The sequence below is a fragment of the Heptranchias perlo genome, chromosome 6 (assembly GCF_035084215.1).
Source record: "Heptranchias perlo isolate sHepPer1 chromosome 6, sHepPer1.hap1, whole genome shotgun sequence".
NCBI lineage: Eukaryota > Metazoa > Chordata > Chondrichthyes > Hexanchiformes > Hexanchidae > Heptranchias > Heptranchias perlo.
This window is the reverse complement of record NC_090330.1, coordinates 97,841,950-97,863,225: the sequence shown is the minus strand read 5'-3', so window position 1 is coordinate 97,863,225 and position 21,276 is coordinate 97,841,950. Positions and strand designations below refer to the sequence as shown.

General features: G+C 44.4%; 1 long non-coding RNA gene across 1 annotated transcript in view; it reads right to left on the bottom strand.

Annotated features, from left to right (window-relative positions):
• LOC137322580 (uncharacterized) overlaps nucleotides 1-21,276 on the bottom strand; it is a 74,528-nt gene that overhangs the window by 10,636 nt on the left and 42,616 nt on the right. The window contains exons 3-4 of the long non-coding RNA XR_010963188.1: nucleotides 13,206-13,246; nucleotides 12,145-12,230 (exon numbers count right to left, since the gene is read on the bottom strand). This is a non-coding gene — a long non-coding RNA (uncharacterized lncRNA). The remainder of the gene's footprint in view (nucleotides 1-12,144; nucleotides 12,231-13,205; nucleotides 13,247-21,276) is intronic.

Sequence of the window (21,276 nt, the reverse complement as noted above, 5' to 3'; positions counted from 1 at the left end):
GTGCTTTGGGACATCCTGAGGTCATGAAAGGAGCTATATAAATGCAAGTTCTTTGCTTTTTATTATTTCTTTTGCAATACTGTGTGATATAGAATCTCAAGAAATATAAACTTTTGAGGCTTATTAAGTAATATGAATTTAACAGTACCCCCAACAACCTTAACATGTATAGCTTTTGCACAGCTTTGCCAATTTATTTTGCATAATGAATTACAGAAAATTAATTAGTATGCTCTATGTTAGTAACACTTTATGATAATCGTTAGGCAGGGTGGATTGATTGCGGACAATGAGTAAAAGGTCAAAAACATCATGAATGATTATTTTAAATCTTATTTCAGATTTTAGGACAAAAATACAGTTTTAAAGATAACTATGAAAAAATGTGGCCTTACATTTCTATTGGTTCTATGCATTTTAATGAAGGATACCAGCCTGCCTGATACAAGATGCTGTCTTTCTCTTTCATCTGCTTAATGATGTGCTGTCCATTCACGACTTTCTCTGCTTTTTTAATTCTATTTTGATTAAGCCTTTTCAGACTAAGTATACAATGAGCTGATTTAAATGAAAAGTAATACTTTGCACTGTTTATACAGAATATGACTTCTGGTATTGAAATGTTTACATTTCATGAAATTGTATTAATCCAGGAGTATACATCGAAAGGATAGGTAAAGACACTTTTATTTTGGGTCGATGAACTTGCCACCAGAATAAGAGAACTGAATTTAGTAGTGCAAATGCTGGGAGTGACATCCTAGAATCTGATCTAAAACAGCAGTAATATAAAAGCAATTTAAATGAGTTGGCTGCTGTTTTGGTCTTGACTGTAACATTCAAATGGTATCTGCGATCTAAATAGCAGATCATAGAATCATAGGGCTCTATTTTACCACCCGCTATCGGGTGCGTTTCCCGCGGGGGGGCTCCGAAAATCGGAGAATCCCGGCGCGGTACCGGAGCCCGCCCCGAACCCGCGCACTTCCGGGTTCCCCGCTGACATGCCGGCGTGCGCGCGCAGCCCCCGCTGGTGGGAATCCCGCAGGCAATTAAAGCCAGCGGGATGCCACTTGACAATATTTATTTAGGTATTTCAGGTCATTAACTGACCTGATTAAGGGACTATGTGGGATTTTAGAACAAAATGGGACTGTTTCCCACACTGGGGGAAACACTCCCAGCTCGAATGGACATGTTGCAGCCGTCAGCCTGTGGCAGCTGCAAAGGTCCATTTGACAGGAGGGGGGGGGGGAAACCCTCACCCATTGCAGGAGGCCACTCCGTCACTTGGGGCAAAGTTTGGCCTCCACCACCCTCCTCCTGACAGTCAAAGGCACCAACCTGCACACGTACCCCGGGGTCCGGAGACATGTACCTACCTTGCGGACCCCCTCAGATGTACATCTTGCGGATGGGGGCTGCCGTAGCTGCAGTCATGACCTCCCCGGAGGGCGAACAGCATCACCAGCCTCACCAGCCTCGCCATCCACGCCGTCCACCTCTGACACGTGGAGCTCCACAACAGAGTGCTGTGACACATCCACCTGTACAGCAGGAGGGAGGGCTACCGCAGAGAGAGATGCGTCGCAGAGGGCACTACCCTCGCCACACGTTCCACAGACCGAGGCTCAGCCTCCTGGACCTCTCTGGGCAGCAGTGCACACAGAGGCTCAGAGTCACTCGACATGTAGCCGTGGACATCTGCAGCCTCTTTCATGCTGAGCTGCTCCTGGCTGGCCCGAGCACCATCTTCTTACCTGTCGCTGTCAAAGTCACCACTGCCCTCAACAACCTCTCCTCCGCATCCTTCCAGGGTGCAACCGGGGACATCGCCGATGTCTCTCAGTCGTCTGCGCAGAAGAGCCCTGCAAATACACCTACACCCACTCTGCAGTGACACAATGGGTGGCATCAGTGGTGGGTCCTCATAGTGATACCCAGGAGCGGGCATTATTGCACAAACCAGACAGGATTCACGAAGACATGGCAGTAGTGGTGCCAATATAATGTGTGATGTGAGTTGTTCTGAAATTCAATATAAGTAACACCCATGACAAACCCTCAAACACCCTTGTGCATCCCCTTCATGCTCACGACACGTTTGCCTTACGCTGCCTACTGCACATATGTGATGCATGCCCTGTGGCTGCAGCACAGGTTGTGGCAGGTTGAGTGAGGCTGGCCGTGAGAGAGATGCACGAGAGGGTGAGTATGGGATAGAGCCATGAGATTGTATGAGGATTGGGTTGAGCGGTAGTGGTGGGGTGAGTACTGGCGAGGTGAGTAAGTGCAGGTAAGATGAGGATGAGGTTTGAGTGGGTATGAGGGGTGATGTGACAGAGTAGTGTTGGCAGTGCCGAAGGAGGTGTGGGGTGGGGGCGGTGCTGTGGCAGACGGAGTGTAGGGGAAAGACTACGTGTACTCACTGTGGCTGACCTACTGAGGTCATTGGAGCGCCTCCTGCACTGTGTGCAGGTGGGCGATATGTTGGTGGCACAGGTGACTCCCTCTGCCACCCCGTGCCAGGCCTTCCTGGTGGCAGAGGCGGGCCGCTTCCTCCCGCCCGCTGGGTGGAAGATCTCTGTCCTCCCCCCCCTCCTCACCCCATGTATTGATACCTGGGGTGAGGCATCATTAAACTGGAAGCAGCCTTCCCCCTGGGCTGCTCCATGCAGTCATCTTTGCTATTTGTTGCAGCATCTGTCAGTGGAGGACTGCCCCTTTAAATAGAGCGCCTCCAGCTGACAGATCTTACTGCGCATGCGCAGCCCGCCCGACGCGCAGATCAGCAGCGGGGAACCCGGAGGAGCAGGTAAGTGGATCCAATTAGTGGATTGCCTGCTACGATCGCGCGGGAAACCCACCAATTTCACCGGGCGCGTTACCCACGCGCCCGATAGCCCACCCGCCGAGAACCCGCAGCCCTGCTAACATCGGGCCCATAGAATCTTACAGCACAGAAGGAAGCCATTCGGCCCATCGGCCTGTGCCGGCTCTTTGAAAGTGCTATCCAATTAGTGCCACTTCCCCGCTCTTTCTGCATAGCCCTAATTAATCTAATTAGCAGGGATTTCCTGTGATATAAAAAAGTGATTTATTCAATGGTGAAGATATTGGGAGGTGAGATTCAACTTCAGTGGGGGAGCAAAATGGGTGGTAGCAGGTAGGCTGCTTTTATACACTCCGCCTGATTGACATAAATGGAAAGAAAAATTGGGCAGAGTTTATAGTCAGTGGCCAATGTGATAGTGCCTGTTTTGCACCCCTGCTGAAGTTGAATAGTACCCCCACACTGTTATCAATTGGGTTGATGCATTGGTTTGATTTGGGACAGGGAACCACTTATCTGTAACCTCCTATGTTAAGAAAATGCATGAGACGTTGCTTGATTTGATCTAAGAAAGACAACGTTTGAGGTTTTGCAGAAGTATTGGTTTTGACACCTAGGGCTAAATGCAATCTTGTGGATGAACTCAGGAGTTATTTTGAAAGTTGTTGGTCTGCAGAAATTGTGAATTTATCTAATGCAGAAGGTTATGTGGAGGTCAAAATAAGGGCTTAATTTGATAATTAACTTTGTTAATTCAAATGCCTTTGTAGGATTAAAGAAATCAGAAGCCCTACTTACGAAGAGTTATTATTTTTTTTATTCGTTCATGGGATGTGGGCGTCGCTGGCGAGGCTGACATTTATTGCCCATCCCTAATTGCCCTTGAGAAGGTGATGGTGAGCCGCCTTCTTGAACCGCTGCAGTCCATGTGGTGAAGGTTCTCCCACAGTACTGTTAGAAAGGGAGTTGCAGGATTTTGACCATTATACCATAATGGACATTCTATTTTGTTTATCTTACACTTCATAGTATCATAGTATGGTACAGCATAGAAGAAGGCAATTCAACCCATTGTGCCTATGCCGGCTTTTTGAAAGAGCATTCCAATTAGTCCCACTGCCCTGCTCTTTCCTCATAGCCCTGTAAATTTTTTCCCTACAAGAATTTATTCAATTCCCTTTTGAAAGTTAATATTGAATCTGTTTCCACCACCCTTTCAAGTAGTGCATTCCAGATCATAACAACTCACTACGTAAAAATGTTTCCTCATGTTGCCTTAAATTGTACTTTTAGTCTTTGTCATTTATTATGCTTAATGTGGCTATTTGATTTGTTGGCAAGGTTTCCAATTGATTTGTTCTGAAGACCTTTGGTCAGTGAGGTAATACAGGTATCTGCCATTTTAAAGAAAATTTGGTAGTGTAGTATGAAACTATGTAAAATCCAGTAAAGTAGATTACAGGAATTTAGATAATTGTTCTCCCTCAGGGAGTGGAAAGTTTAGAAATATACAGTTGCTCGATTATAGAAGACAAAGTCTGCTCTTAGTCCATTGAGAGAAAAATGGGTACTTCAAACCTCAAACTTTAACAGTCCCATTGGGTGATTAGCAATCGACCAGGCGTTTAAACTTGTCACATTTTGCCAACCTTTTCTACCAAATTTGCATTTATACACAACGTGGTAGGAGTCCGCACTACAATTCCTGACTTAGGCCTTGTAGATGGTGAAGATGCTTTGAGGGGTCAGGAGGTGAGCAATTCATCACAAAGTACCCTGCCTTTTCCCTGCTCTTGTAGTCAAGCTGTCCAATTAAGTATCTGTTCACTGGCGACCTGCAAGATATTGATGGTGGGGGACTCAGCAATGGTGGTGGCATTGAAAAGCAAGGAGATGGTTGGATTTTTATTGTTGGAGATGGCCATCATCAGGTGCTTATTTGGCACAAATGTCACCTGTACTTTTCGGCCCAAGTCTGGATGTTGTCAAAGTCTTGCTGTCGGCTGGCATGGGCTGCTTATCAGAGGTGTTGTGAATGGAGCTGAACAGCCTCACTCTTAGCCTTTCAATAGGTCATTGATGAAGCAACTAAAGGTAGTTGGACTGAGCACGCTTTCCTGAGGAACTCCTGGAACAATGTCCTGGAGCTGTGATGATTGCCCTCTGGCAACCATGGCCATTTTCCTATGCATCATGTATTACTCCAGCCACTGCAGGGTTTGCCCTTTCAGCTCATTGATCTCAGTTTTGCCATGGCTGCTTCATATCAAACAGCTGCCCTTATGTAGAGGGCAGTACTCTCAACTCTCCTCGGGCGTTCAATTGTTGAGTCTATGGGCTTGATTTTACCACCCGCTATTGGGTGCGTTCTCGGCGGGGCGGGGGGGCCCTGAAAATCGGGGAATCCCGGAGCGGGACCGGATCCCGTCTCGAACCCGCCCACTTCCCGGTTCCCCACGGACGCGCCGGCGTGCGCGCGCAGACCCCGCAGGTGGGAATCCCGCAGGCAATTAAAGCCAACGGGATGCCACTTGTAAGTATTTATCTTGTTCGTTCAGGTCGGTTACAGGCCTGATTGAGCTGTTTTATTAGGAAGGGTGGGATTTTACCTTGAACTGAGACTGTTTCCCATACTGGGGGAAACACTCTCACTTCAAACGTCGCCGTCAAAGTCACCACTGCCCTCAACTTCTTCGCCTCCGGATCCTTCCAGGGTGCCACCGGGGACATCACCGGGGTCTGTCAGTCCTCTGCACACAAGTGCATAAGGCAGGTTACCGATGGGTTGTTCCACAGGGCCTCGCATTACATCAACTTCGCCATGGATGACCGCAGCCAGATGGAGAGGGCGGTTGGATTCCATGCTGTGGCTGGCTTCCCACGGGTGCAGGGTGTAATCGATTGCACCCACATAGCAATACGGGCACCTCCACATGAGCCAGGACTGTTCATCAACAGGAAGGGGTATCACTCCATGAACGCCCAGCTCATCTGTGACCACCGCCAGAGATTCCTACACGTGTGCGCCAGATACCCTGGCAGCTGCCGCGATGCCTTCGTCCTCAGGGAGTCCACCGTCCCGCCCTTCTTCCACTCACCCAACACCGGCAACGGCTGGCTCCTCGGCGACAAGGGGTATCCCCTGCACACGTGGCTTATGACACCTCTGAGGAACCCCATCACCGAGCTGCAGCGTCGATATAATGACAGCCACATTGCTACCAGGTCTACAATTGAGCAGGCTATAGGGGTGCTCAAGATGCGCTTCAGGTGCCTTGATCGTTCTGGGGGAGCGCTCCAATATGCGCCACTCAGAGTGGGATGAATTATAGTTGTCTGCTGTGCCCTGCATAACATGGCACAACAGAGAGGGGTGCCGCTGGAGGAGGCCCCATGCACATTCGCCACCCATATTGAGGACGACGATGAGGAGGAGGAGGAGGAGGAGGAGGGGCAAGAGGAGGAGGAAGGACCCATGGGCCGAACACCGGCTCACCTGAATGCTCGTCAGGCCAGGGGGGCACTCATATGTCAACGGTTCTCCTAACATCAGACTGTCTGAGGCGTCCAGACCTCATCACGTGCACAGAGGAGCGGCCATACCAGCCCCCTCCACAGAACAGTGGTGCCATTACTCCTGCACCCACTGTAGTGTGACCCAATGGGTGGGACCAGGTGTTCGTCGTCATGATGAGCCCCACGAAAGGGACCTATTGCACAAGCTGCTCAAGAATGGACAAGAGGTGGCAGTAGTGGTGAGAACAATTGTGTTTATTGTGTATGTGCAGTAAACGACTATAAATAAAAACATAACAAATTGTCATACACCCTGGTGCATTCCCTTTGTGTTCATAACACCCTAGCCTTACGTTTGCGGGAACCCCTACGTGGTGCTACCCCTGTGGCTCCAGCAGAGGTAGTGGCAGGTTGCTCTTGTTTGTGCCCTGACTGGGTAGATGCTTTGGGCCGACGCCCCCTGGGTTTCGGTGCCCGTGAGGGCACCTCCACAGACTGCTCTTCCTGCATCTGTGCAGGGGCAGACTCGGCCACCTGGAGAGGAGGCACCATTGCGGGTACTGGTTGAGAGGGAGGCAACGGGTGAGACGTGGGGGCACTTTGAGTAGAGTCCCCACTTCCATGTCCCCGTTCACCATCTTCCCTCTCATGGCCTAGGCCCACATCACTCCTTCCACCCTGCTGGACGGCAGTTTGGATGACCTGTGTGAGACCTTGCAAGGCCACCTCTAATGTATCTGTCAGCCTGTTTATGGCGGCAGAATGTTGCTCACCCTGAATCCGAACAGCCGTTGTCAGGGCCTGGATGGACTCAATGTTGAGCTGTGCGTGACGCTCGAGGGAGGCTAGCCTTTCCTCCACCGCAGACGTTCCCGCACCTACCCGCGACACTATCTCGCGGATACCCTCCTGTACTTGTGCCACCATTGCCCTCATGCAGAAGTTGGACTCCTCCATCACCTGCCCGATTGTGGAGAGTGCGCGTGGCACCTCTTCCAGTACCTCGGCAATGTGCTGGTGCCCCTCGACGACTCTCCTTTTGACTGGTGGCCACCTGGGTTCAGCATCTGGGTCCGGCTGAGCAGAGCCTGGAGAAGAGTGCTCCCACCGACGCGGACCCTCCGCGGCTGCCCCTGCCACCAGGATCTGCTCATGCTCACATGTGTGCGGTGACTCACCATGTGCAATCCCAACTAATTGAGGAGGGGGACCCACCGAGGTGTGCGTATCTGTGCTGGTGGATGCAAGGTCCATGTGACGATGGACCCTCAGAGACCGGCATGTCCTCTGAGGAATTGCCCTCCATAGACACGGCGCTCGTAGACGGCCCTGCAAGAGAACAAAGGGCAATATCAGGCATGTGGACAAATGTTGAGGTGCGGCAGATGCCAAGTGATGCTAAGATCATTCGCGATCATGAGTGCTGAGTGTCAGCTTTCCGTTACCGGACGTTTCTGCAACCCTCATCCTCGCCATCCGCCACGGACAGGCAATGCAGCGTGTGGCTGATCTCCAAGGCGTCCAGCTCTGCGTGCGTTAGAACCACCTCGTGTGGCGGGCCCCCTCAGGTGCGTGCCCTTTCCCGGGCGTTCTTGCATCTCTTCTCCTGTCAAGGCAAAACACAGATGCGTGATTGAGTGATGATTGCATTGTGAGATGCTTCAAGCATTGGTGTGGGTGAGTTGAGCGTGTGGGAGATGGATGGGAGGATGTGTGTGCCACATGCCCATCCCATTGTTTGGGGATTGGGGTGTGTGGTAGTGTTCGAATGGGGACAGGGACGGTGAGGATGATAGTTGAGTGGCTGTGAGGATTGATGCGGGAGCGCTGTGGTGGCAGTGCAGAAGGGGTTGTGAGGTGTTTGAGGTGATGTGGAAGACGGAGTGTGGGAGAATGCGTTAGTGTACTCACTTTGCCGGACCTAGTGAGATCATTGAATCTCTTGCGACACTGGATCCATGTTCTTGTGGTGTTGCCCCTGCTGCTAACCTCCGCGGCCACCTCCGCCCATGCCTTCCTGGTGGCGGAGGCAGGGCACTTCCTTCCATCGCTGGGGAACAACGTCTCCCTCCTCCTCCTTACCCCGTCCAGCAGCAGCTGGAGTGAGTCGTCAGAAAATCGTGGGGCAGCCTTACCCCTGGGGTGCTCCATGGTGTGCTACTTCTTGTTTGCAGCAGGAGGAGCATTGGTGGACTGCCCCTTTAAATAGAGCTCCACCATCACTCAGACGTCACTGCGCATGCGCAGGCCGCCGGTGCGCAGCTGAGCAGCGGAAAACCCGTAACCACAGGTAAATGACTTCAATTATCCTGTGATCGCGCGGGGGGCGCACTCATTTCACCGGGCGCGTTACCCACGCGCCCGATAGCCCCCCCGCCGGGAACCCGCAGGCCTGCTAACATCGGGCCCCATGTCTGATAGACCGAACTGTTTTGGTGGAACTTGAATTAAGAGTCGGTGAGCCAGTGACTCATGATTGGTCACATGACATCATCAATCCTATGATTTGCTCAGTTTTTTTTTCCCCCTTTGATAGAGTAAATAAGGAGAAATTGTTTCCAGTGGTGGAAGGCTCGGTAATCAGAGGACACAAATTAATGATAATTGGCAAAAGAATCAAAGGCGACATGAGGAAAAAAATGTTTACGCAGCGAGTTGTTTCGACCTGGAATGCATTGCCTGGAAGGGTGGTGGAAGCAGATTCAATAGTAACTTTCAAAAGGGAATTGAATAAATATTTGAAGGGGAAAAATTTGCAGGGCTATAGGGAAAGAGCAGGGGAGTCGGACTGATTGGCTAGCTCTTTCAAAGAGCCGGCACAGGTACGATGGGACGAATGGCCTCCTTCTGTGCTGCATCATTCTGATTCCATGATTCTATGATTAGGTACCATACGTTCTACAGTGCAAATCTACCTGATTATCAGTGCAGTGGCTCTAAAGCTAAGTTTCTGGAGCAGATTGCTTATAGAACTGAGCCAATAAAGCTTCCCCAAGCCATGGTGATACCCCTTTAATTAATGTGAAACAGCTTTATGACTTCAGCAACATCTGTTGTGTATACTAAAAGGCAAATCCTGGTTCTTTTGAAATCCAGCACACCTTTGATGACACATTTTATTATCTAGTGATCTACAACTGCATTCCTCTTGGCTCCTTCAGCATAAATTATTAGAAGAAAGAATGCTTATTTAAACAGGAATTTGAAAGTGAAAAATTCCAAGCAGTGAGTTAAATTGGAAATGTGTTTAGTGTTTGGCCATTCAGGACAGGATGGACAGTTACAACAGCGGCAACTTCCAAACAAATTAGAATAAGGCCAAAGGTAAGTGAGGGAAGTAATAGAGCCCTATTAGATAGATGCTTCATTGTGAGGCATGATTATAGGCTGTTGTGCATTGGGAAGTTGTTGAGCAGGGTAGTTCTGTGTTTTCCTGGAGATAGGGTTAAGGAAATAGTTATAGGGTGAATGGTTGAATGAAGGAAGAAAGTAAAGGAGCTGTAATTGCTTAACAAAGCCCGCTGCCTCCTCACACAGACCTGCATGCACTGACGTCACCAGCCTTGCGAACCAACATGCGGACAGCAAGTGGGGCCACCCTTTCCTGTCCCAGCACTAGGATGAGTCCCAAGGGAAACAGAGGACTTGAAAAGGTAAAAATAATACAAAAACTTGCATTTATGTAGCATCTTCAATGTAGTGAAAGGTCCCAAGGCATTTCACAGGAGCGTAACCAGACAAAATTTGACATTGAGCCACATAGGGAGATATTAGGACAGGTGACCAAAAGCTTGGTCAAAGAGGTTGGTTTTAAGGAGCATCTTAAAGGAGGAGAAAAAGGTAGCGAGGCGGAGAGATTTAGGGAGGGAATTCCAGAGCTTAGGGCCTAGACTGCTGATGATATGGTGGGGTGAAGGAAATTGGGGATGCACAATATGTGTACAATTCTGCCCTTCATGAGTGGTTAGTGCTTTATAATTGGTTAGTATGAAATCTGATCAGATAATTTTCGTTCAACAGATTGTAACACTACATTTTGACCAAGTGCATGTAAACAATTTTATTTAACCCTCAAATGACTTTGGTTCAATGATAGACCACTGCCATTACTATCGGCAAAGACTGACATTTGTTTACTGGTGTGATATCTTTCAGATCAAATGTCGTTAAAGCCATTATATCAGGTGATCAAACCTTAAAGTTGCCAACCCTCCTGGATTGTCTGGGAGTCTCTGGGAATGGAAGATGGATCTCACTGCTGCTAGCAATCTGGGAGAAAGGTAGAGTTTTACACCTGTGGTTTGTGTTTGTGCGCTTTCTTCACCTGCTCGCAGGTGGCCTTTTGATTCTAAGAACGTCCCGCTTGACAACTGCTGGCACCAAAAACGCCCAACTACAGGGAACCGAAGCTTTATAAGGTTAATGCAATAACATTTGCAAACTGCGGGCAAGTGTCAGGTGATCAGATATCAAGTGACCAGATGCCACACTATCGAGTGTCATGTGATCAGATGTCACGTGATCGGATGTCATGCGATCAAACCTCCAGGAATACATCCAACAAGGGTTGGCAACCCCAGTGTTATCATGGGGGATTTAAGTATCTGTGCATTAAGTGATCTGATGTTGGGCAGCCAAGTGAAGAGGGAGGCAAGACTGAGTTAGTTGTTGATACTGTTAATGCTTGTTTCCTTAGTCAATATGTTAAGGAGAATACTGGAGAGGACACCTTATTAGATTTAATACTCAGTAGTTATCCAGAAATGACATTCGATCTCCATGTGGGAATCAGCTGGGCCATAGTGAATATTGTATTATTCGATTTTAATTGATGAGGCCACTTAATGCTGCAGATAATTTATTGTTATCAGGAGGGCTAAGTTTTCACTTATGAGGGAAGATTTGAGTAAATTGGAGTAAGGTGTGAGGTAAGAATAACAAAGTCGCTGGGAATTACGCATGTATCAAGAGTTTCCGCCAATTTTCCACTGAAGTTATGACGGCCGATCGGAAGAAACCCTGAGGAAATAACGGGAGTATTTTAAAATCCATGTTGAAGGACAAAAGAAGCCTTGTATATCTCTAGAATAAAGAGGTGTGTCAAGGTGCAGTGTAGCCTAAATTACTAAATATGAATAGTCATACAAAAATTAACCTAAAAAAGGGACAAGTATAAAAGCAGCTGAAGAGATCTAAAACTAGATATAAAGAATAATAAAATGATGTTAAAAGAGGATAGGGGTAGAATGGATGGCAAGACTTTTTCAGTTAGGTTAGGAGTCAGAAAACAATCAAGGTCCTTTAAGGGTATGTTGGGTAAGATAAAGAAATGGCTGATGAGCTGAATAGGCACTTTAGTTTTCATTTCTGAAGACAATGCCATGATCCCAGTATTAGAGGATAGAAGAATAGCTAGCATTGCTTTAATAGAAGTAACTATAGAAATGGTTTTAGTTAAGATTAAAGCTAATCATATAGCAGAACCTGAGGTCATTTATCCCAGAATCCTAAGGGAAATGGGGGAGGGCGTATGTGAGTCACTGGCTCATATATTCAATAGCTTATTGAGGTCTGGGTTAGTCCCCATGGATTGGAGGCAAGCTCATGTGGTGCCATTATTTAAGAAGGGGAAGAAATTGGACCCCTGTAATTATAGGCCTATGAGCTTGATGTTGGTTGTAGGGGAGCTGTTGAAAAGCTTTATGAGGGATGTGAAATATGAATACTTGGAGAGTTCAGCACTTATTAGGGAATCCCAGCATGGCTTCAGGAAATGTAGGTCGTGCCGCACTAACCTGATTGAGTTGCTTGAACAAATGTGTAGAATGGTGGATCAAAATAGTTCTGTTCATGTTGTATGCCTTGGCTCCCAAAAAGCGCTCTACAAAATAATGCAGAGATGACTAATAGAAAAAATTCGATCATGCGAGATTATAAGATGGCTATTTAAAAAAATGTATTCTTGGGATGTCTGTGATGCTGAGAAGCCAATTTGTATTGTCGAAGCTAGCTGCTCTGAGGGCATTAAGAGACAACCACACAGTGTATAACTGGATTCACGTGTATGCCAGACCGGGTAGGAGTGGCAGTTTCCCTTCCCTGTAGGACATTAGTGAACCACATGAGTTTTTACAACTATCTGGCAGCTTTCACTGTCATTTTCTGGTGCTAGCCCACGAATGACCGCATTTTTTGAATTCAATTTCACAACTTGCCATGGTGGGATCTAAAGTCACATCTTCTAGGTTGCTAGTCCAGTATCAGGACCACTAGGATGCTGTATCCTATTAGGTTGTGAAGGTTGTTAAGCTGAGAGCTGTTATAAATGGGAATGGATCTGACTGGGGCCTGGTCACGAGTTTGTGTTCCACTGTCTGGATAGGCCTGATGGTCTTTACTCGCCCTTGTTGTATGTTTGCTTGTTTGATAGCTTTAAATTCAGGAAGCAAAGTAGGATAACTTTCACTAGTATGGGAAAGTTATTTTTGTTTACTTTCCCTTGTGCAAACACAATGACGCTATGTGTGTAATATGCTATCTCAGTTGTACTTACAGAAAGCTTATTGTGAACATTATCAGCTAATAGCCATTCAGAAATATCATGTGAGGGCTGAAAGTAAATATGTCAGAGGGCATAGGTAGTGACCTATTGCAGCATTATTTTCATTGGATCACAATCAAAAGAATGCTAGGATGCAAGCTGGTCTCTGGTACAGAACAGATGGTATTTAGGAAGCAGTTGTTAGTGATAACATGCAGCTTTTACAGAATTTATTAGCTTACTGACAGATAGCTTGAGGTACAGATCAGTGGGTAAACCTTAAAGAGTTGAGCAACTTTTTGTTTTAATATTTACCTTAAATTAATCTTTATAATGTGTACAGGAACAATCCAACTCTGTGAAACAAAATGAAAGAAGTACATGTATTTACATAGTGCCTTATGATGATGTTGAAACATCTCAAGATACTACACACAATGGGTTACTTTTGGATTGCAGTGGCTGTTGTTAAAAATGCATTATTTCTCAATACAGCCTCCTCTTCCCATCAGCCAAGCCGATTATAACTTTGATCAATCATCATGATATTGCAATAATACCTTTTAACTGTCATGTAAGATAAAGACGCAGAGAAAACTTGAGTCTTGAGATTACACTTGGGACACCAACATGAACATTTAACGTGCTCTTCTGACATGACTCTCTTCCCTATTTTCATTTGAAAAAGGTTAACACCTCCACTAAAATAGCACAGGGAGGAATTTCAGATGAACACTTTAAGCTTTTGCTCATTAGAATCCCACTGAATAATTTTAGGGTTATGGTTGAGATTACCAGCATTTAAGGAAGAAAAATGCAAAGTTCTACACTAGAATTCTTATGAGCAGATTCCTAAACAAAACAAAATTACGTGCATTGTTAAAAAGATATGGCCCATTATATATTTCCTATGTTATAACATGTTTTTGTATGTATTTATGCTCATCAAAGAGTACGATGACTTTTTGGGAAATGGGGTGTAACCTCTCTTTTTATCCAGTAGCTCTATTTCTATAAATGCCATTGGCTTCGTCTCTTTGGGGGTGAAATTCAACTTTGGCAAGGGCGCAAAATGGGTGGTAGCGGATTGGCTGCCTGCTATACACCCTGCTCAACTTTCTGATCCAGGGAAGTCAATGAGAATGAAATCGGGCCTGGTGTGTTACAGGTACCAGATCCACCATTTTGTGGCCTTGCCGAAGTTGAATTTTATCCCCTTTCTTTCTGTGATTCTCCAAGAGAAAACCTCAGTAAGAATGTCAATCTGAATTGACATTCAAATTTGTGGATCTTAGTGAAGAGGTAAACAATCCAGCACTGTACTTAGCAGGTGCATTGATGTTAATGCAATTTACCCATTATAAGTGGGGGGCCAATTTCCGATTCATTATATAAAAAACTGATCACCAGTGCCTCGTGTTTGAGACCAATAGTCAAACATGTACAGTTAAACCAAACAAACTTAAAACACTAATATTTTCATTCATCTTTACGCATTCTATTATGGCCAGATCAAGTAACTTTAGGATATGTGCTTCCGTCTTCAAGTACGGTCTGGCTTTTATAACGTGCAAGGCTCTAGTGATTCTTTCAGATATTTTAATCCACAATATCTTTGTTTCTGAGACCATACAACTACAGCTTAACTCAAAACAGTTTGTCTCAGACATCACCAGTGTATACAAAATGATCATCACACAAATAGAGGGGTGTTGTGAAGGGGTGTGTAAATCGGTAAGTGCAGGGAATTATTGAGAAGCAAAGAACTTATTGAACTGCCCGAAATAACTGATGGGCTTAATACGTTTTAAGCGGCATCTTTGTACTTGGCTCCTGTGGTACCAGCAAATGGTTAGTGTTATTTGTCCAATATAGGCAACTGCCCATGATAAGCGTGGATGGTGTAAGTGGTGGGGGCTGTATCAATTTTCAAAAAGGGAGACATAGAACCATAGAAATGATACAGCACAGAAGGGGGCCATTCGGCCCAACGTGTCCGCACCGGCTCAAAGAACAACCAGGTGCCCATTCTAATCATGTTTCAGCACCCAGTCCATAGCCCTGCAGCTTACAGCACTTTAGGTGCAGGTCCAGGTACTTTTTAAAAGAGTTGAGGGTCCCTGTCTCTACCACCAATTCGGGCAGCGGATTCCATACACCCACCACGCTCTGGGTAAAAAAGTTTTCCCTCACGTCCCCTCTAATCCTTCTGCCAATCAGCTTAAATCTATGTCCTCTAGTTCTTGAACTCTCCACTAGGGGAAACAGGTACTTCCTGTCAACTCTATCTGGGCCCCTCATAATTTTGTACACCTCAATCAAGTCACCCCTCAGCCTCCTCTGTTCCAAGGAAAACAACCCCAGCCTATCCAATCTCTCCTCGTAGCTGCAATTTTCAAGCCCTGGCAACATTCTTGTAAATCTTCTCTGCACTCTCTCCAGAGCAATTACTTCCTTTCTGTAATGTGGTGACCAGAACTGCACACAATACTCCAGCTGTGGCTTTACCAGCGTTTTATACAGTTCCATCATTACATCCCTGCTTTTGTATTCTATACCTCGGCTAATAACGGATAGCATTCCGTATGCCTTCTTCACAACCTTATCTACCTGTACTGCCACCTTCAGGGACCTGTGCACATGCACTCCAAGGTCTCTCACTTCCTCTACCCATCTCAATATTCTCCCGTTTACTACGTATTCCCTTTTACTGTTTGCCCTCCTTAAGTGCATTACCTCACACTTCTCCGGATTGAACTCCATTTGTCATTTTTCCACCCACTCCACCAACCCATTGATATCCTCTTGGAGTCTACAGCTATCCTCTTCACTATCAACTACACGGCCAATTTTTGTGTTGTCTGCAAATTTGCCAATCATGCCCCCTACATTCAAGTCCAAATCATTAATATATACCACAAACAGCAAGGAACCCACCACTGAGCCCTGTGACACATCACTGGAAACGGATTTCCATTTGCAAAGACATCCATCGACTTTTACCCTTTGTTTCCTGTTACTGAGACAATTTTGGATCCAATTCGTCCTTTTTCCCTGTATCCCATGGGCTTTTATCTTTCTGACCAGTCTGTCATGTGGGACCTTGTCAAATGCCTTACTAAAATCCATGTAGACAACACTACCCTCATCAATCCTCCTTGTCACTTCATCAAAGAATTCAATCAGATTTGTAAGGCATGACCTTCCCTGAACAAATCCATGCTGACTCCCTGATTAAACCATGCCTTTCCAAGTGACAGTTTATCCTATCTCTCAGTATTGATTCCAGTAGTTTGCCCACCACCGAGGTAAGACTGACTGGCCTATAATTGTTTGGCCTTTCCCTCGTATCCTTTTTAAACAATGGTACTATGTTTGCAGTCTTCCAGTCCTCCGGTACCTCCCCTGTATCTAGTGAGGATTGGAAAAGGACCCTCAGAGCATCGGTTATTTCCTCCCTGGCTTCCTTTGATAGCCTAGGAAACAATCCATCCGGCCCTGGTGACATACCAACTTTCAAGGATTCCAGTCCCTCTAGTACTTCCTCTCTCGTTATGTTTACCTTATCCAATATTTCACACCTCTCCTCTTTAACTACTACGACTGGATCATCCCTTTCCTTTGTGAATACGGAGACAAAATATTCATTTAAAACCCTACCCACATCCTTTGCTTCTACACACAAGTTACCCTTATCATCCCTGATAGGTCCCACCTTTTCCTTAGCTATCCTCTTGTTCTTAATGTACTGATAAAACATCTTTGGGTTTTCTTTAATCTTACTAGCTAATATTTTTTCATGCCCTCTCTTTGCTTTCCTTATTTCCTAGCTAATTTGGTTAATGACAGGCCTGATAGATTAACATCAATGGTGGGGAAAATTTTAGAGTCTTCTATTAAGGATGAGATTACCACATATCTAGCTAAAGAGGAAATAGTTACAAGTAGCCAGCATAGATTTCAAAGTGAACGATTGTGTTTGACAAACCTTGTAGAATTCTTTGAGGAGGTAACGGATGACAGGTGGGGAAAATGCAGTGGATGTAGTGTGCATGGACTTTATAAAGCTTTTGACAAGGTACGACATGGGAGAGTATTAGAGAAAATTAAGGGGTATGGTGTAATGGTGAGTGGATAATTCTAATGAGCCTACATATGAGGTCTCACCTTTATAGATGCCTGTGTGTAGCCAATCCAGTTCACTCTACATCACATTAAGAAGCACTTGAGTGCACTGGAAGACTATAGGTGTTGACAAGAAACCAGTTGTAGTGCTGAAGAAGCTGCCCCTCCCCAGCAAAGCTATTCCAGTGCAACTATGACACTGGCATCTACCTGACAATGTGATAAATTGCACAGGTATGTCCTATCCACAAAAAGCTGGATGAATCCCAATCGGCCAATTACTGTCCTACCAGCCTGCGGCCAATCATCAGGAAAGTGATGGAAGGAGTCGTCAATGTTGCTAATTCACTAATATCCTGCTCGCTGACACTCAAAACCACTCAACTCCAGACCTCAGCACAGACGTGATCCAGACATGGACGCAAGAGCTGAATGCCGGAGGTAAGGTGAGAGTTGCTGCCCTCGACATCAAGGCAGCATTTGACCAAGTATGGCGTGCACCAAGAGCGCATGCCAGGAAATTCTGTATCCTCAGCTTGTGATTTTCTTATCATTTAAATTAATAGCTCGAAAATCATGAGCTGTGGGTACTGAATTTCTTGATATGTACTTACAGCGCCTGCCAGGAGCACGGCAATAAAAATTCTCAGCTAGGATTTTCTGCCAATCATATTTTTGAATTATAATTGTGCAGCATATTAGTCAACATTAAGTGACGATGAGGACTGACAAAGACAGTCTTTTTGATTATGGCTTACCTGTTTTCTGAACTTGCATGTGTTAAAAACACAGTCTTTTGCTTACATACTGAACCTGTCTGCCGTACCTACCTCATTCTGTTTACACTGGAACTACTGTTTGTGTATTCTGGGGGGCTTTCAGGAACTCTGAAGCTTCCTAGAGTTTAGTCTATGAAGATTCATCCATAAACAGTGAACAAGTTAAAGTAACTTGTTTTACCTTGGAATGCAGCTCTGTGGGCGGATGTGGTCGTTCAGCTTTAAACATATCTTCTCCTGAATTCAACCGTTTTATATATGTGTACAAAAATAAGTTCCACTAAAACATGAGTGTCTCCTTATGCAGAAATATAATATCCTCAGCAGCTGCTAAGAAACTAATATGTTCATCTTAACCATTGGGACATTTACATAGCTTGCTATTAAATTTCCACTTTGAAAGAAATAAATATACGCATTCATAAAGTATTACCGCATTTCTCATAGAAGTCTCAAAGCACGGCCTAGGCAAGCGTGGCAGCAATTTTACTTACGACAAGATCCTACAACCAGCAATGAAATGAATAGCCAGTTAATCTATTTTTGGTAATCTTGATTGAGGGAAAATGTTGTCCAGGATGCCAAGAAAACTATGCAATCTTTAATGTTTACCTGAATCACAGAAAATGCAGATGAGGTCTCAGTTTAACATCTCATCCAGGAATCCAGCAATCCTTCAGTATTACTGGAATATCAACCAAGATGTGCTCAAGGCCAGGAGTGGGGCTTAAACGTGATACCATCTGAGTCAAGTTAATATTTGAACTACAATGCAGTATACATTTTAGAACCAAGCTTTTTTGGAAAGGGGATGAAGCAAGAATATGCAAATACAGTTATACTTTGTTTATATATTCATATGCAAAATGGTGGCCATTTGGAGATAGCAGGAGTGCTACTCTACTTGTAAATAATTTGACTGTCTCATGATAGATTATGCATCCATGTGCACAGAACCCCCACCAATAAGGCATGTGTGCCTTTAGCTTGGAACTATAATTGGTTATAATATGCTGGGTAAGTGTTCAGTGAGCTAGCTTATGTTATACAATAACACATCTTGTGTTACACAGTATAATGTTCCTATTGTTACACTGCAGCATATCCATTGACCCACTCTGAGTAATGCAACAGAAGATCTACTCATATTTTTTCTGATGGAAATATTTCCTCTGTGTGTTAAATGTAAGGAAACTATAAAACATTTTAAGAAATGGGTTTATGATTTTTTTACTCAAAGCGCAGAGGAAATTTTCCTCCCTGGTTAATATTATGATGCATGTTGAAAATTGTTATGAAATATTGTGCTGTCTGCTGATGTTAGTAAAGTAGATGCTTAATTGCACACTTCTTTCTCAACGACATTAGATGGTCTTATGTAAACTTACCATCTCAAGATAAGTTTGGAATAAATACTTCAACAGTTTTCTTTTGTCTTTATACACCATATACCTTATATAAATATGCACATAGAGGTATATTAAATTTACCTCAACATGATCTGTAGTTTCCATTAAAATAGTAAAACAATGTCCAAATGAAAAATGGATCCACTTGCCCCACACATAACACAGTCCTCTGAAGCCTGCTGTTATCCTTGGCTCTGAGATGACATTTTATATTACATAGAATTACATTACGCGATCTACGCAAAGGCCCTATGGGGAAAGGCCACCGTTTAGAGCCCTCCCGCCATTGTAAAATGATAAATGAATGTAACAAAATGTATTGTATCGGTAACCGGTAATGACTGTAATGCAAGGAGGCACCCTAGGGTGCCATGAACTGTATTTACAATGTATGGTGCATAACTATTGATTGTACCAGGACAGGACAGGTACTGTATGTATCATTGCAAGTTGTACGAGCTGTATTGTATTGTTTGAAGCATGACTTGAATTGCATTGTATTTACCTTTACAAATTTTATGAATAAAGTTTATTTTGAAATATAAAAAAACATAGAATTAAATTATATAGAATTTACAGTACAGAAACAGGACATTCTGCTGGTGTTTATGCTCCACACGAGCCTCCTCTCACTCTATACACTTCATCTCACTCTATCAACATATCTTTCTGTTCTTTGCCCTCTCATGTACTTATCTAGCTTCTTCCCTTTAAATGCATCTATACTATTCGTCTCAACCATTCCATGTGACAGCGAGTTCCACATTCTCACCACTCTCTGAGAAAAGAAGTTTCCCCTGAATTGCTTATTGGATTTATTAGTGACTATCTTATATTTATGGCCTCTAGTTTTGAACTCGCCCACAAGTGGAAACATCTTCTCTACGTCTACCCTATCGAAACCCTTCCTAATTCTAAAGGCCTCGATCAGGTCACCTCTCAATCTTTGCTTTTCTAGAGAAAAGAGCCCCAGCCTGTTCCGTCTTTCCTGATTGTTGTACCCTCTCAATTCTGGTATAATCCTTGTAAATCTTTTTTGCACAGTCTCCAGTACCTCTTTATCTTTTTATATAATATGGAGACCAGAACTGTACACAGTACTCTAAGTGTGGTCTAACCAAGGTTCAAATAAGTTTAACATAACTTCCCTGCTTTTGAATTCTATTAATCTAGAAATGAACCCCAGTGCTTTGTTTGTACTTTTTATGGTTTTGTTAACCTGCGTTGCTACTTTTAATGATTTGTGTATCTGTATCCCTAGATGCCTTTGCACCTTTAGCCCATTTAGTCTCTTATTTTCCAAGGAGTGGCCTCCTTAATCCTCCTACCAAAATGCACCACCTCACACATCTATATTGAAATTCATTTGCCATTGATATTCAAAACATAATGTTAAATTGCAACATCAGAAAGGCAATAACATAGGAACTTTTAACAGAAATTATTTTAAAGTTTCATATTCATGCTTATTTCATGATGAAATATTGCATACAGAAATGCCATAATTTATGAATCAGTTTTCCCACCATTTGAGTCAAAGCAATCTATAATTCATATTAAAATAGAAAGACCTAGCATTTATTTAACACCTTATTGTATCTCTGAGAAATGTCCCAAAGCGCATAACATACAATTAATTAATTTTTGGAGTTCAACGATTGTTGTTATATGGGCAAACTAAAGAGGTAACAGTGGGTCACTTGATTTTATTGTGATTCAGATAATGTAAATCAAGCAAGAAACATATTTATTTCCTTCCAGGTGGCTTAATAAAATAGATAATGAAAATAAAGCTAGAAAATATCATAAAAGTTATCCCAGTTAAGGAAAAGGCATAAAGAAAGCAATATAAAAACAAGGGTACACAAGTCGATTTTTTGAAATGTTGCAGAATAAAGGAACAGATAAGGAGCAGCTAACACTAACTAAAGGGGGGAAGCTTCCAGTAAAGTGTATGGTTAAATGGTGATTAGCTGTATACACTCATGTTTGGGATGACTTAATATGCATTTTGTGGGGGGGTTTTAACCTTCAACAACCCAAAACTCTGCTGCCTGTATCCTAACTCGCAAC